This window comes from Tenrec ecaudatus, chromosome X (genome assembly GCF_050624435.1).
Source record: "Tenrec ecaudatus isolate mTenEca1 chromosome X, mTenEca1.hap1, whole genome shotgun sequence".
Lineage (NCBI taxonomy): Eukaryota > Metazoa > Chordata > Mammalia > Afrosoricida > Tenrecidae > Tenrec > Tenrec ecaudatus.
In genome coordinates, this window is record NC_134548.1 from 115,978,292 (window position 1) to 115,991,913 (window position 13,622).

Consider the following 13,622-nt stretch of genomic DNA (forward strand, 5'->3'; position numbering starts at 1 on the left):
ACATGACTCTGTAAGGCCCTCTGTGGGCCACAGTTTAGCCTCAGTTTAGATTTCTCTCCTGTCACTTTTTGCATCAGCCATACTTTTCTGCATCCCTTGGCTATGTCAAACACTTGCCACCTTCAAACCCTTGAGCACAGTGTGTCTCAGCCAGAAACACTCAGTAATTCTTCATCCTTTTTCACCTTCAATGTCACTTACTTGGGGTGCTTACCATAACCCTGCAATCTCCAGTAGTTTTTTCCTTAATTTTTGGTATTTCTCTCATAACATCTGAATATTTATTTTTGCATTTATTTATTATCAGTATCTTATAGCATAATATATTCTGTATAAGAACAATAATCTGCACCATTACCGTGATGCCCAGCATGTAGTGGGCATTCAATAAATATTTGTTAAATGATTCAACAAGTACAATTAATTCGTAACTGGAAAAAAAACAAAATAAGCAGTAACTAAAAACCAAACAAGCCATTGTGTGATTCTGACTCATTGCAGTTTTATAAACCAGGAGAGAATTGCCCTTTCGGGTTTCCAAGGCAATACAAATTTAGAGAAGCAGACTGCCATGGCTTTCTCCTGTAGATTGACTGGTGGGTTTAAACTGGGTGTGAACAGCCCACACTGTCATCAGCAGCTACATGATACCTATTAATATCTGTGTGTGCTTAATGAATGTGCACAATTATGTGGCTTGATTTACCACACCCAAAATACATAGATGGAATGACAATACATTCTCAATCCAATCACTTATAGACTATTTCTTGAATACTCTAATTTCTACACAGCTCATGAGTGCTTCACAATCTCAGTAAGTGAAAGCATTTTTGTGAGGCCCTGTGGGTTAGCCATCTAAGTAAGTGGTCTTAGCCGTCTGATTTTGAAGCCTCTAACTGACCCAATTATGATCAACAGAAGTCATTCACAAATAAAGGCCCTTAAAAAGATGAGTACTGTGAATAATATATCCTTTAATAAATTAGTTATTTTTAAAATAGCTTGTACTGTCATGCCAATATGCCTGCTCAAAACCACATGCACACACACTTGTAGTCACATCATTACTTAAAATATTTTTCCTTGCTCTCTTGAATTCCATCTCTATCATGGAAAGTACAAAAAGCACATTGGGGCAGAGGTCATGCTCACCAGGAATAATCACAGGCTGGGAAGTATGGGGCTGGCTTAGGTGAGTTTTAGCGAGGATTTCCGGGTCACTCATTTTATGACATGTCTTAATGCTTCACTAAGTAAATGTGTGTTGCTGTCCAAATCAAGACTTTCATTATTTGAAGCTCTCTAAGCCCTTTACCCTGGTAAAATTGACAACAGAAAGCCATCCAGCAAAATTAATCAGATTTTCATTAACTTTTTAGCCCTAAGTATCACTTCACTTTCAATATGATAGAGAATGTCTTCTAGTAATGACTTTAACAAAGGATCATACAAACCTAATTTAGTCAGATACAGATATCCTTTAGCTAACTTTCATTAAATTGTGCTGCCATCAGTCAAAGAAGAAAAAACAGAGAAAAATATCTTTTCCAATTGAATGTAGTTTAAAGTGTGCGTCCAGGACAGCTCACTGGTTTATTTGCTTTATATAACTTAATTAAAAGGCAACAGCACTTTCACACTCATACTTTCATATTAGCACTTTTGTGCTTGAAAGTTGTTCCTCCCAAATCGCATCACTTTAATATAATTACCCTCAAAGTGTTCCCTAAATTAAGTTCCAGTCACAGAGTGCTAGTCCAAGGAAAGCTTTGGGCATCATTTATCAAGGGATATTCAGATTCTTTTAACAGAAAAAATATCTCCCCAATCACTGTCTAAACCAGAAGCCTCAAATGTAAAACAAGATGATACTAATGACAATAATAAACTAAAAAACAAAACAAGTGAAAGGACCTTGCTTTGTGATCCTTGAGACTACTGTCAAGCAGTTGCTACTCACGTCGCAAACTCGGATATTTTTCCGTGGCATCTTCTTAATACAACCCCACCCATCCTCCTTTTGGTCCGTCATAGAAATCAGAGGTTCCTCTGCAGATGAAACCAGAGTTCCAGAGAATCGAATCCACTTGTTCAAAGTTTATATAAGTCCCCAATGAGAGTTCATTATGTTACTGTTGACATTATGACTCTTAAAACTTGAAAATATGTTTTAAAAGAACCCATTTGAGAATGGGCGGAAATTTTCGCAGTTGTTAAATATTATCTTACTATAATGAGGCCTGTTTGTTTTTTTCATACCGGTGATTTAAATAGATTTAATTCATGGTTTTCTCCATATTTACCAAAGTCAACCAAACTACAGCAATTAGCTTCCTTATTACTGAAGAAATTCTTTAATTTACACTTTTACAAATGTCTTGGACTATAAAACAAAATCAGTAATCAACAATGGTGTCAAATAAGCAAAAGTACTTTGAAATAAAAGTCATCATAGTTTGTTGAAGGAGATATTTGCTTATTGCAAAATTCTATTCTAAAAAGGAGCTAGGAATTTTTTGTCTTTCTTAAAAGCAAGAAAATTATTACCTAGGTTGATTGTCAAATCTCAGTAATGCCAGAGTGGGATTAAAGTCCCAGTTCAATTTAATGGATCAAAAATAAGCCTCCGGTGATTTCCCTCCAACCATAATTGAGGGAAGGGAAGAAACTGGTTACCAAACAAAGAGTATTGGAGAGATGACCAGAGGAGACCAAAATGATAAACCCGAGTTGAACAGTTAAAATCTTGTCATTTGATTCCCTGCTGATATACTCTGGGACTGATTTGATTTTTAATATTTTCGCTCTGTGTGCGTGTGTGTGTATGTGTGCGTGCATGTGTGAGTGTGCTTTCACATTGAGGTATGTCGTTGATGCATTTTGCCATTGTGGGTAGCCTTCATGAATCTTTGTTATGAGGTTTTCTAGTTTTTGGTATACAAAAACCAGAATTAATGAACTGATAGAGACAGCAATTAGAATAAGGGTTCCTGGGTTGGAGGGTATGGTGGGGGAAGTAGGGCGAGCATAGGAGGAGCAGATATTCAGGAGTTCAAGAGGAAGAAATTGCTTTGAAACTGATTGTGGTAGCAATTGTGTAATACTGTTTGTTATGATCGAGCTATGGTATGATAACTGTATTAACGCCCAATAAAATAGTTTTCAAAAATATAAATCCAATCAATGTATCATCTCAGAAATGCTAGTTCTTAAATGTATGTTTAAGAAATATGGAACATGGACTCTAAACATCTGTAGTCATATTTGATTTTGTTTTTATTATTTAGAGGTACAAGTACATCAATACTTGTGCTTAATACATATATGTTGTTGTTGTTCTTATTGTTAGTTGCTGTTGAATCAATCTCATACACGGTGACTCCATGCATGCGGAGTAGAACTACCCCAAATGGTTTTCAAAAAAGATGATGAGGCCTGCCTTTCAAGGTGCCTTTGAATTCATGACACCACATTTTTTATTAGTATTTCAGCCATTAACCATGTTTGCCACCGAGGAATTTTGAAATATATATATATATATAAAATTTTAAAACAAGTAGATAAGAAACCCAAGATTGATGATCCTATGGGGAGAGCCAGTAGAATAGGGGTTTGAGTGGTACAGTGCTTGGAGGGGTGGGTAAAGGGGAGATGACGTCACAGAGTTCACATAGAAAAAGAATGTTTGGAAACTGACTGTGGTAGCAATTGTACATTTTTCATGATGTAATTTAAGTATGGAATGATACATGTGTTAAATCCCAATTAATAAAAAAACCAACAAGCCCACCCCGCCTAAACAAACAACCAACCAAGTCTGAAGCAAAATACCTGGTAACACCTATCTCAATGGAAAGAGGGAAAAGGAACCTTAGGACACCCGTGTGCCTCTCCTCAGTGTCCTTTGAAACCATCTAAGCAACATATTTACTGCCTCCGATTCAATGCCAACTAATAGCAACCCTATAGGACAGGTTCGAACCCCTGTAAATTTCATAGTCTCTATCCCGTTACTGAATAGAAAGCCCCGTCTTTCTCGCAGGGAGAGCCACTGGTGGTTTCCAACTGCTGACCTCGCAGTCAGCAGCACACCACATAGTCACTATGTCACAGGGCTCCTTTTTTTATGCAGCATAACAACTCACAATAACAGACCTCCACTGACAGCTATTTGGAGGCTGTGTAGGAAGCATATTTTCTAAGTAATGAAACTAGTCTCTCATATGAAAAGTGAAAATATTACCACCAAACTAAATAATTGTGGGCGTTGTTACTGTTGATGTTGTTGGGTGCTAAATGTCAGCCCCAACCCATAGAGACACTATGAACAACAGAATGAAATGCTGCACGGTCCCATGCCTTCCTCACAAGTTTCCCTATGCCTGTGCCCATTGAGGCAGCTACTGTGTCAATGCATCTCATAAAGGAAATAATAGTGTCTGAATATTTTTAACTTTAAAAAAAATGCCAAATGAAATAATCCCTAATAAAATTCCCAAAGTGATTGTATCAATCTACTCTTCCATATAATTACTTGAGATTCAACTTCACCACGTTCTCACCATTCACTTTGTGCATGATATCTCATTTTAATGGGCATATCCACGTTTATGAGTGAGTTTGAGCATTTCCTACATTTTTTATGGCATTCATTTACCCTATTCTGTGCAGCTAAATATAATCTTTATTTCACATAATTTTTCATTTATGGAAAATTTGCTTTAATTTTACCGTGAGTGTCCATATACTATATCGTTTGCTCTGTCATGGAGACATACCTGTTCCATTGGCTAGTGTCAGTACTGATGCCAGAGACCTTCCAGTCCTCAGGGAACAACTGATTAACTCTGGCAGGTTCAAGGCAGCTCTCAACTTAGTTGGCAAACTTCCAACCCCCTCCAAAAATCATCACCACTGAATCAACTAGCCCTGTGTGTTTCTAAGGCCGTATCTGTTTATGGGAGTAGAAAGCCTCCTCTCTCTAGACACTACGGAAATGTGCCTCTCTGTCAGTTTGCAGGTAATTTGGAAACCTGCAAGCTTTAAGCAAGGGTATTCAATTGAATTAAACCTGGTACTTAGGTATAAAATGGACACAGGCTGACAGAAATAGCTTCTGACCCCAACATAAATCCTATTTATTGGAATCACTTTATCAAATTTAGATCATAAGGTATAGCCTTATGTTCACTCTTTGTAACATGAGTATTGTAATCATCAGATAAAAATATTTTCATTATTCTCTGTTAAATTCAGGGATAGCTAAGGTTTTCATTTTATAATAAGCATTTATTTGGGGATATATAGTCCTTTAAATGAATTACCTAATGTATGATTTACAGTGAGACTATCTTTCAACGAAATATCTCATATTATTATTCAAAATTATAACTTGATAACCAAAAACCCATACCAAGCTGGCTGCCATCAAGTCAGGTCCAACACTTTAGTGACTACATAAGGTTTCTGAGACTGAACACTTCTATGGAAGCAGCCAATCTCATTTTCCCCCTGGACTGGCTGATGAGTTTGAATTACCCAGCTTGCAATTAGCAGGCCAATGTCCAACCGACTGGACTCTTACTAAATGATAAATAAAATTTTTTAATTTCCCAAAATAAAACACTGTCATTGAGTTGATTCCTACGAATAGCAGCACTATGTAGAAATTCTCAGGCTTGGTAAATTGCTTTGGGAGCACACAGTTTCATCAATAATTTGAAATTTTTATGTTTTTAATAGGTGATTCTATCGTTTTGGCCGAACCACAAGGTTAGTAGTTTAAAACTACAACCTGTTCTGTGGCAGAAAAATCAAGCTTTCTGCTTCCATAAGATTTATAGCCTCGAGAATCCAAAGGGTTTCTGTTTTATTCCACAGGGTTACTATGAGTCAGAATTGACTGGAAAGTAGGTAGAGATATTTGTTATTTGGTATAAAGAAGACTTCAGGGGATATCTTTGATTTTAGGATTAAAGGTGCTATCAGTTTAATAGTTTCTAAGTTGCTCCGGAAGATCTGGAGTCCAAGATAATTGAAATTCTGCTGTCCTTTTCTCCCTATTTTATTATAATTCTCCTATAGAATCTTGGTATCAAAACATTCAGGAACAAAAGCTGGACATCACCCAGTTCTACACTCATGGCGAAGGATGTGGTTGTTCATGGAGACAATTAGCTAAGCATTGTAAGAGGGGCCTTCAAGACAGTTTATGGAGAATTTTCATTATTTTTCCAATCCATTTTCCAGTGAATTTTTCCACAACCCCTCGCCGCTTGTATTTCTTGCCCCTAGTCCTGACTCTCTTGGTTCTTGGGAAAACAGTGAGCAATTGCTGTACCTTGGAGGGTATCTTACAAGTTTTCTTTATGTTTCTTAAATTTTATTTTTAAATTTAAATTTTATTATATTGTATTAGGATATAGTTCACATTTGCTATGATTTAATGACTCAATCACATTAAGAAGATTTGTGAAATCATCCACTTCGGAGCACTGTTGCTGGCTCCCCCTTTCTCCACCTCTTCCTCTCTCTTACAAGTGCTTCAGAACCCAGGAAGTATTCAACAGGCCACAAGGTAAAAGAGACCACTGAAACATAAATGTGGACTTGGTACTGACTCTGAGTGACCCAAAGTCCTAAGGATACAAATTGGATCCCAAATGATTGTTCTGTTTGAATTACAACACTGAGACCATATATATATATTTAATACAAAAATATTTAATGAGAAAATTGCTCTTAACAAATAAGAAACGGCTGCAGGGAGACTGGTATGAGGCGGGGCACAGGGTTGGTAGACTACAGAGAATGAGTTAAATTGCCTAAGAAACTAGGACCGGGGGTTGGGGGCTGGGAAGACAAAAACTGTGGTCTTAGGGACGAGCTGGGCACCGGGTACTCGGAGATCAAGTTTCAAAATAATTTGGCCATAAAATACAAACTTCCTAAACTCCTACTATGGCTAAGGAGGGAAAGTTTAAGGCAAAAGAGGCTGCTGGGGGGGGGCATGTGGTCCCTATCTGACCCTGCCCTCGGAGTGCAGGTGGGTGTCTACTTCCCGTCCCCCTTCCCCCACCTCATCCCATCGCTGTCATTTGAGTTGCAGTCCATAGCCACTCCTCTTCCCATCAACCTAAAATAGAAGAAAGGGGGTGAGAATGGAGGCATGGGTCATGGAGCAAACCTCTTGCCTGCCCTGCCCCTTCCTCCCCCATTTCTGCCCCGCCACCCTTACCAGAGTCCATGCGGTTGTAGGCATCTGGATCACAATATTCAGTGGCGACCATTCGGTGGGCAAACTTGCAGCCGGTTAGGCCCTGCCTGGCTTTCTGACAGCCCCAAACAGCCCAGAACTTCACAAGGATCTTGCTGCTGCAGGGCCCCTGGAGGCTGCGCCCGGAGAGGGAGATAGCGATGGGCTCGACCACCCCGTACTTTCTGCAGTCGCTGCGCACATCCTGCAGGATATCCTGGTACTCTTTGTCGTCCTGCAGCTCCTCGGGCAGCGCCACGTTCTCGAGGCACATCACGTTGGTGCGGCAGCTGCCCCTGGGCATTCTGGAGCGCCGCTGCTGATTTGGCAACGAGGGCCTTTTGAGGAGTGCTTGGCGAACCCATCGATGTTCTCTTCCTGGCGCCCACGCTTGCCAGCTGGACCAGCAACTTCCTGCCACCCAGCTTTATCCCGTTCAGCAAGGCGATGGCCATTGGAGTGAGACTGGTATCCAAGTACTCAAAGAAACCATAGCCCTTGGAGTACCCGGAGAGGCCCTCCTTGACCAGGTTGAAGGCCTTGAGAGGCCCGACCGAGGACAGCAGCTGTTTCACTTCGCTATTGCTCAGGTAGTTGGGTAAGCCCCCGATGAAGAGTTTGTGGTCAGAGTTAGGGACCACAGTGGACACAATGCCAGGCACACAGATGGAAGGGGCATTTGAAATGCCGGGGAGAGGCCTGTACTCATGCGGTCTGCGAATCTTCAGGGACTGACCCTGGAAGACGATGCCGTCCAAGGCCAAGGCCTGGGTAGTCTCATCCACCGAGCGGAACTCCAAAAAGGCAAACTTCTTTTTGTGGTTGATTTGCACAGTTAACAGCGGGTTGCCAGGTGACTGACTCAGCCCCTTCATGGTCATCTGGGCATTGAAGAATTGCATCAGGTCGTCCTCCACGATCTTCTCACGGATGTTGCTCACGTAGAGGCGCCGGGCCTGTCTGGTTTTCTGGCTGTAGACCACCGGGACCGGCTTCAGGATCTCATCGGAAGTCTTGGGACGGCGGGTGGAGGCCGAAATCTCACCTGCAGCTTGCAGGGCCTTGAACTGCATGGGGGTGATGTTCTTAAAGCCGAGGGGTGGCACATCCCAGTACTTGTGCACCTTCCTTGCAGGGCCGGTGGCACAAGGTCGTGTACGACGCACACGTCTCCGACCACCATCAGGGCCAGTGCTCCGGCTTCGGCCTCGCGCACGTCTCTGGCCATGGCTGTGGCTCCGACCACTGCTCCGGCTTCGGTCTCGGCCACAGCTCTGCCCATAGCGCAGGCTTCGGGCACGCAGGCGGGCACCGTCGAAGCCATGGCTACGGTCGAAGCCGCAGTCTAGGCGACGGCTCCAGCGTTTAGGGCCCCGGCTCCACGAGCGGCCGCGGCGGTGTGACCTGAGCCACATCTCCTCCTCCTCCCGCTGTTTCCTATTCTCCAGCAACTGCTGCTCGAATTCCAGGAAGTCGGACATGTTGAGACGTCTCTGTAAGTGCCCGTAGCGCTTGCGCCTTCCCTCCGGGACCAGTCGCTCGAGCAACTTCGGCGACTTCCTCCACCTGCTTCGGCGACTTCCGCTGCCCGCTGGGCTCGCTGCGCCCCGCTTCGGCTGTTTCCGTCCGAGCAATAAGTCCCGGTTTGTCTGTTTACCGTTTCGTTTGGGGAAAGATTGGAGGCGTCAGAGGGAAATAAAGGGAAAAGCATGTGACGTTTCCGAACAAAATCTAGTTGGAACTCTTGTCTTGGGCAGTTGTCCGAGCAGCTAGATGTCGCAGGCCAGGTTGGGGACCGAAGGACCTCATGGAGATAAAAGCGGTGGCTTCCCCTCAGAGTCCTGCCTGCTCTTCGGAAATGTGACCCCGCAGCAGCAGCCACGTGGTTGAGGTGAGTGGGAGGTGGCTCCCTGGGTGACAGGGAGGGAATGTGCTTCGCGGTGGGTTGGACGGCTGACTAAAAAAGCGAAGGGCCGCGCTTCGCCTCGCATCAGGTGCCCTCGGCTTGACGGCGGGAGCCTGCAGTCTCTAGGCAGCCGAGCGCTTTAACCATTTGCACTCCCCACGGTCACCAAGAGTTAGAACCAACTCAGAAGAAACTGGCCAATAGGGGTTGCATGTTCAGGAGCGACCTGCTTTATGGAAAATACACAGCATGGGTGATGCCCTCAGTAAATGTTAATTGATCATTATGCTGTATGATATCGTCACTCGATTAACGATCCTTCGTGGTGCACTGGATAACGCGTTGGTATACTGACCAGAATGCTAGCAGTTCGAAACCACTAGGTCTCCTCGAGGAACGGATGGGGCTTTCTGCTTCCTTCTGTAGAGTTGCAGTCTCAGAAACTCACAGGGGCAGTTCCACCCTGTCCTATGAGGTCGCTATGAGTTGGCATCGACTCGATGACAGTGAGTGTAGTTTTCGGTTTGATTGTCCTTCTGTAGAGACTGCTCTGTCCTGATAACATGTCTAAAGTATGCGAGAGAAAGTCTTGGTATCCTGGCTTCTCAGAAGCATTTTGGCTGTAATTTCTTCTTCCAAGACTGATTTTTTTTTTTTGCCAAACATTTTATTGGGGGCTCCTACAACTCATCACAATCCATACATCCATCCATTGTTTCAAACACATTTGTACATTTGTTTCCCTCATCATTCTCAAAACATTTGATTTCTACTTGAGCCCTTGGTATGAGCTCATTTTTCCCTCCCTCCCCTCATGAACCCTTGATAATTTATAAGTTATTATTATTTCATCATGTCTTTCACTGTCCGACATCTCCCTTCACCCACTTTTCTGTTGTCCATACCCCAGGGAGGAGGTTATATGTAGATCCTTGTAATCAGTTCCCTCTTTCTCCCTCACCCTCCCACCACTCTCCCTGTATTGCCACTCTCACCACTGGACTTGAGGGGTTCATCTGTCCTGGATTCCCTGTGTTTCCAGTTCCTATCTGTACCAGTGTACATCCTCTGGTCTAGCCAGACTTGCAAGGTAGAATTGGGATCATGTTAGTGGGGAGAGGAAGCATTTAAGAACTAAAGGAAAGTTGTATGTTTCGTCGTTGCTACACTGCACCCTGGCCGGCATGTCTTCTCTCCCTCAACCCTTCTGTAAGGGGATGCCAAGACAGAATTTTTTGATTCTTCTGTCAGTCCTTAATAATTAATTATCATCACAGAGTAATATGTGATAAGTGTACTTAATATATTATTAAATATAATATTTCCTAATTACATGAATAATAGCAACAAAATCATTTTACATTTAATTACATTACCCTGATGGACTAGAATAAGGGAAATGGATATTTAGGTAGAGTCACTGAAAATGCACCTATCTTTTGCTTCCATTTGTCTGATAAATATCATATGCTGTGGTCAAGTAGCCAGTTCCAGGGGTTACACACACCTCAGGTGAGCACTGTGAATTAAAATTCTTCTCACCCCAGAGAGGCATTTTAGCATATCCTTCTAATGGTTTCTTCTTCAATGAACTGGATTGTAGTGATCTCTGCACCCTATGAGTTACTCATATGCTGTAAAGTGACTGCTTTGTTCTCCTTTAAGTCATAAGTGTTGGAGCTTCAAAAGGTTTGTAGAAAATAAATTTAAAATATACGGGAATTTCTCCATGAAATTTTCAAGGTTCCGCGTATATTCCGAGCTCCAATGAAGAACTTTAACCACCGCTTCAGACTTTCCCTCCTTTGAAATCCTAGTGCACTTGCAGGCTTGTGCACTTGTTCTGATGCCCCTTCCCAAGCAGGTCTCAAATGTCTTCTACCAGGGCCTACACGATGTAGGAAGGAGCCACAGTGACCTTTCCAAAAACATTTACGACTCATGTAAGCTTATCCTTTGTAAAACAAGTCGATTCATTAAAAAAACAGGCACACATGAATGCTTATGCTCCCAACCCACACACACACACTTTAAATTTTACTCAAATTTTTAAAAATAAATACATTGACAAAGTTAGGAAGAGAAACATATCTTTGTGGGACTCTGTGTCAAGTCAAAATTTTCAGTTAAGAGAATACAGTTATTATAGAAATCATGCGTGACTGTTATCCTGTAAACGTCTCCCTTCTCCTTCATGGAATCCTGATGGTTTAATTTCATCCTCCTTTTGTACACATACATGATGTCTGTTAACATAAGCCAAGTCAAATCTATTGTATGAGCGTCAAAATTGCAGAAAATTTGCTGAAAGGACAGAAGACAGGTAGAGAGCAGGAGAGATAGTTAGATAGGCAGGTAGGTAGGTAGGTAGGTAAGTCGGGAGAGAGAGAGAGAGACAGAGAGACAGAGAGAGATTGAGATTCTGATAGTATCTACAAATATATGGAGTCAGATTGTTCAATAATTAGTATTAAAAGGAAAAAAAGGGACAGTTTTACTCTGTCCTGTGGTTGACTGAATGGCAGTGGTATAAGTTTGAGGATACAGACCAAGGAGCTTTGTTGGCACTGTCATGTAAGCATTAGGCTGTGAACAAGTTCAGCACTTGAAGCCCACCAGCAAATCCACAGGAGAAAATTGAAAACATCAGAAACACTATATAGGGTAGCTGTGCGTAGATATTGACTCATTGGCAATAGGTTTTGTTTTCTACGTTATTCATACTTGTATGTTCATGGTTCCCTAGAAATAAAGCACAACTAATAGCCGAATCTCTTCAAATCAAATTCTTTATTGACATTTCCACTTGGATGTTTCACAGACATGAAATAATTTAACAGCATGTATAAGATCTTGGTTGTTCCACACCTCACTCTGCCCTTAGTCATCTAAGTTAATGTCATCACTTTCTTTCAGACTGAAAATCTAAGTGTTATGATCACCAGTTCTTCCTCTCTCCTATCTGCCCACCCAATAGTTAAAAAGATCTGCAATTCTAACATCAAAGTAAACTGTGAATCATCCAATTGTCCCCAGTTCCACTGCTTTCGCTCTAAATCACCGTTATTTCCCTTTGTAGCAACATCCCATCCATCTCCTTTGTTTTATTTTCACTCTATCCTATTCATGGAAAAAATAATGTTTTATAGCAAATACCCATTCATGTCATTTTCCTGCTTTAAATTCTTTAATGGCTCCGCATTGCACTTAAAGTAAAATCCAAGCTCTTTACCGAGGCTTAAAATTTTCTGTAGCTTGTAGGCCCTACTTACTCTTCAGCATCACCTCCTGCCCTTTTCATGGTTCAATCAGCTCCCTTGTTCCATGACTCTTTACCTACTACTTATACATATATTTGTCAAAATGCATAAACTCATAACCTTGCCACTGATTCTTCACTTTAAAATATTATCTCCCAGCTTTATTATATGGAAAACCAGGCTCTCTTCTTTTACACACCTTTCACTTCCTGCAAAACACCAAGCACTTCCCTGTCTTTTTAAACCCTATTTCCTCTGTCTGGAATTCTATTTCCACCACCACCACTCTTATCTTTACACTTTCAGCTGTTCCTTTTTATATCTAAATTTAAATATCCTCATAGAGATTTTCCCTATGTACCCAGTCCAAAAGAAGGTGTATAGCACAGAGTTCTACAGAGAAACAAAATCAGGACACTTATGATTTTATACATATATGGATAGATAGATATATAAGAATGAAATAAACAGCTAATTGGTCCATAGAGCAGTACAGAGGGCTCAGTTCAACTCACGTCTGTGAAATAGTGAATATTCTGGCAGTCCTTGAACTCACAATAGCTGTTGAATGCAAGTCAAGGAAGCAGACAACTGAATCTTCTGTAAAGCAAGCTAGGCAGTCTGGCCAGAGGCAGCAAACAGCAGAGCAAGTCACTGACAGTTAGCCAGATGTCAGGGTCCAAGTGTCCCCAGCTCAAGTGATGTACATACCAGCATGGTAACGAAGCAGGTTTCAAAGGAACCTCAAACTATAGCAACATGGTTCATGGGTTGGGTGTCCCACAGGTAGGGTAGCTCTCAGGTTGAGGCAGACAACTAGCTAAGGCAGCCATACACTAGTCCGATCATCAGAGAACAAGAGATGGACAGGCGAGGCTCGCCAGGCCATTTATCTTTTTGCCCTTCGATTAAACTTCAACCTTATTAAGCCCACATATGTCTGTCTATTGGCCAAGTTGGCACAATAAACCTTCCTATCACGGAAGGTATTGCTTGTTATTTTCTTAGATCCCAATTTGCCTACTTCATTGAATTAATACAGTTTAAAATTTTTATTAGTATTGTCATCCTTCTTTCTCTAGCTCCCTGATTTTAATGTAAGCTTAATGAAGAAGTGATTGTATAGTTGTTATTCCTTCAAATGTCCATCATGTAACATGGGTATCCATCACACATTTTAAGTGCTCAAATACATATT

General features: G+C 41.7%; 1 pseudogene; it reads right to left on the reverse strand.

Moving 5' to 3' along the window:
- Positions 1–7,133: 7,133 nt before the first annotated feature.
- LOC142433669 (splicing factor U2AF 65 kDa subunit pseudogene) lies at positions 7,134–13,141 on the reverse strand (annotated as a pseudogene).
- Between the last annotated feature and the right edge of the window lie 481 nt (positions 13,142–13,622).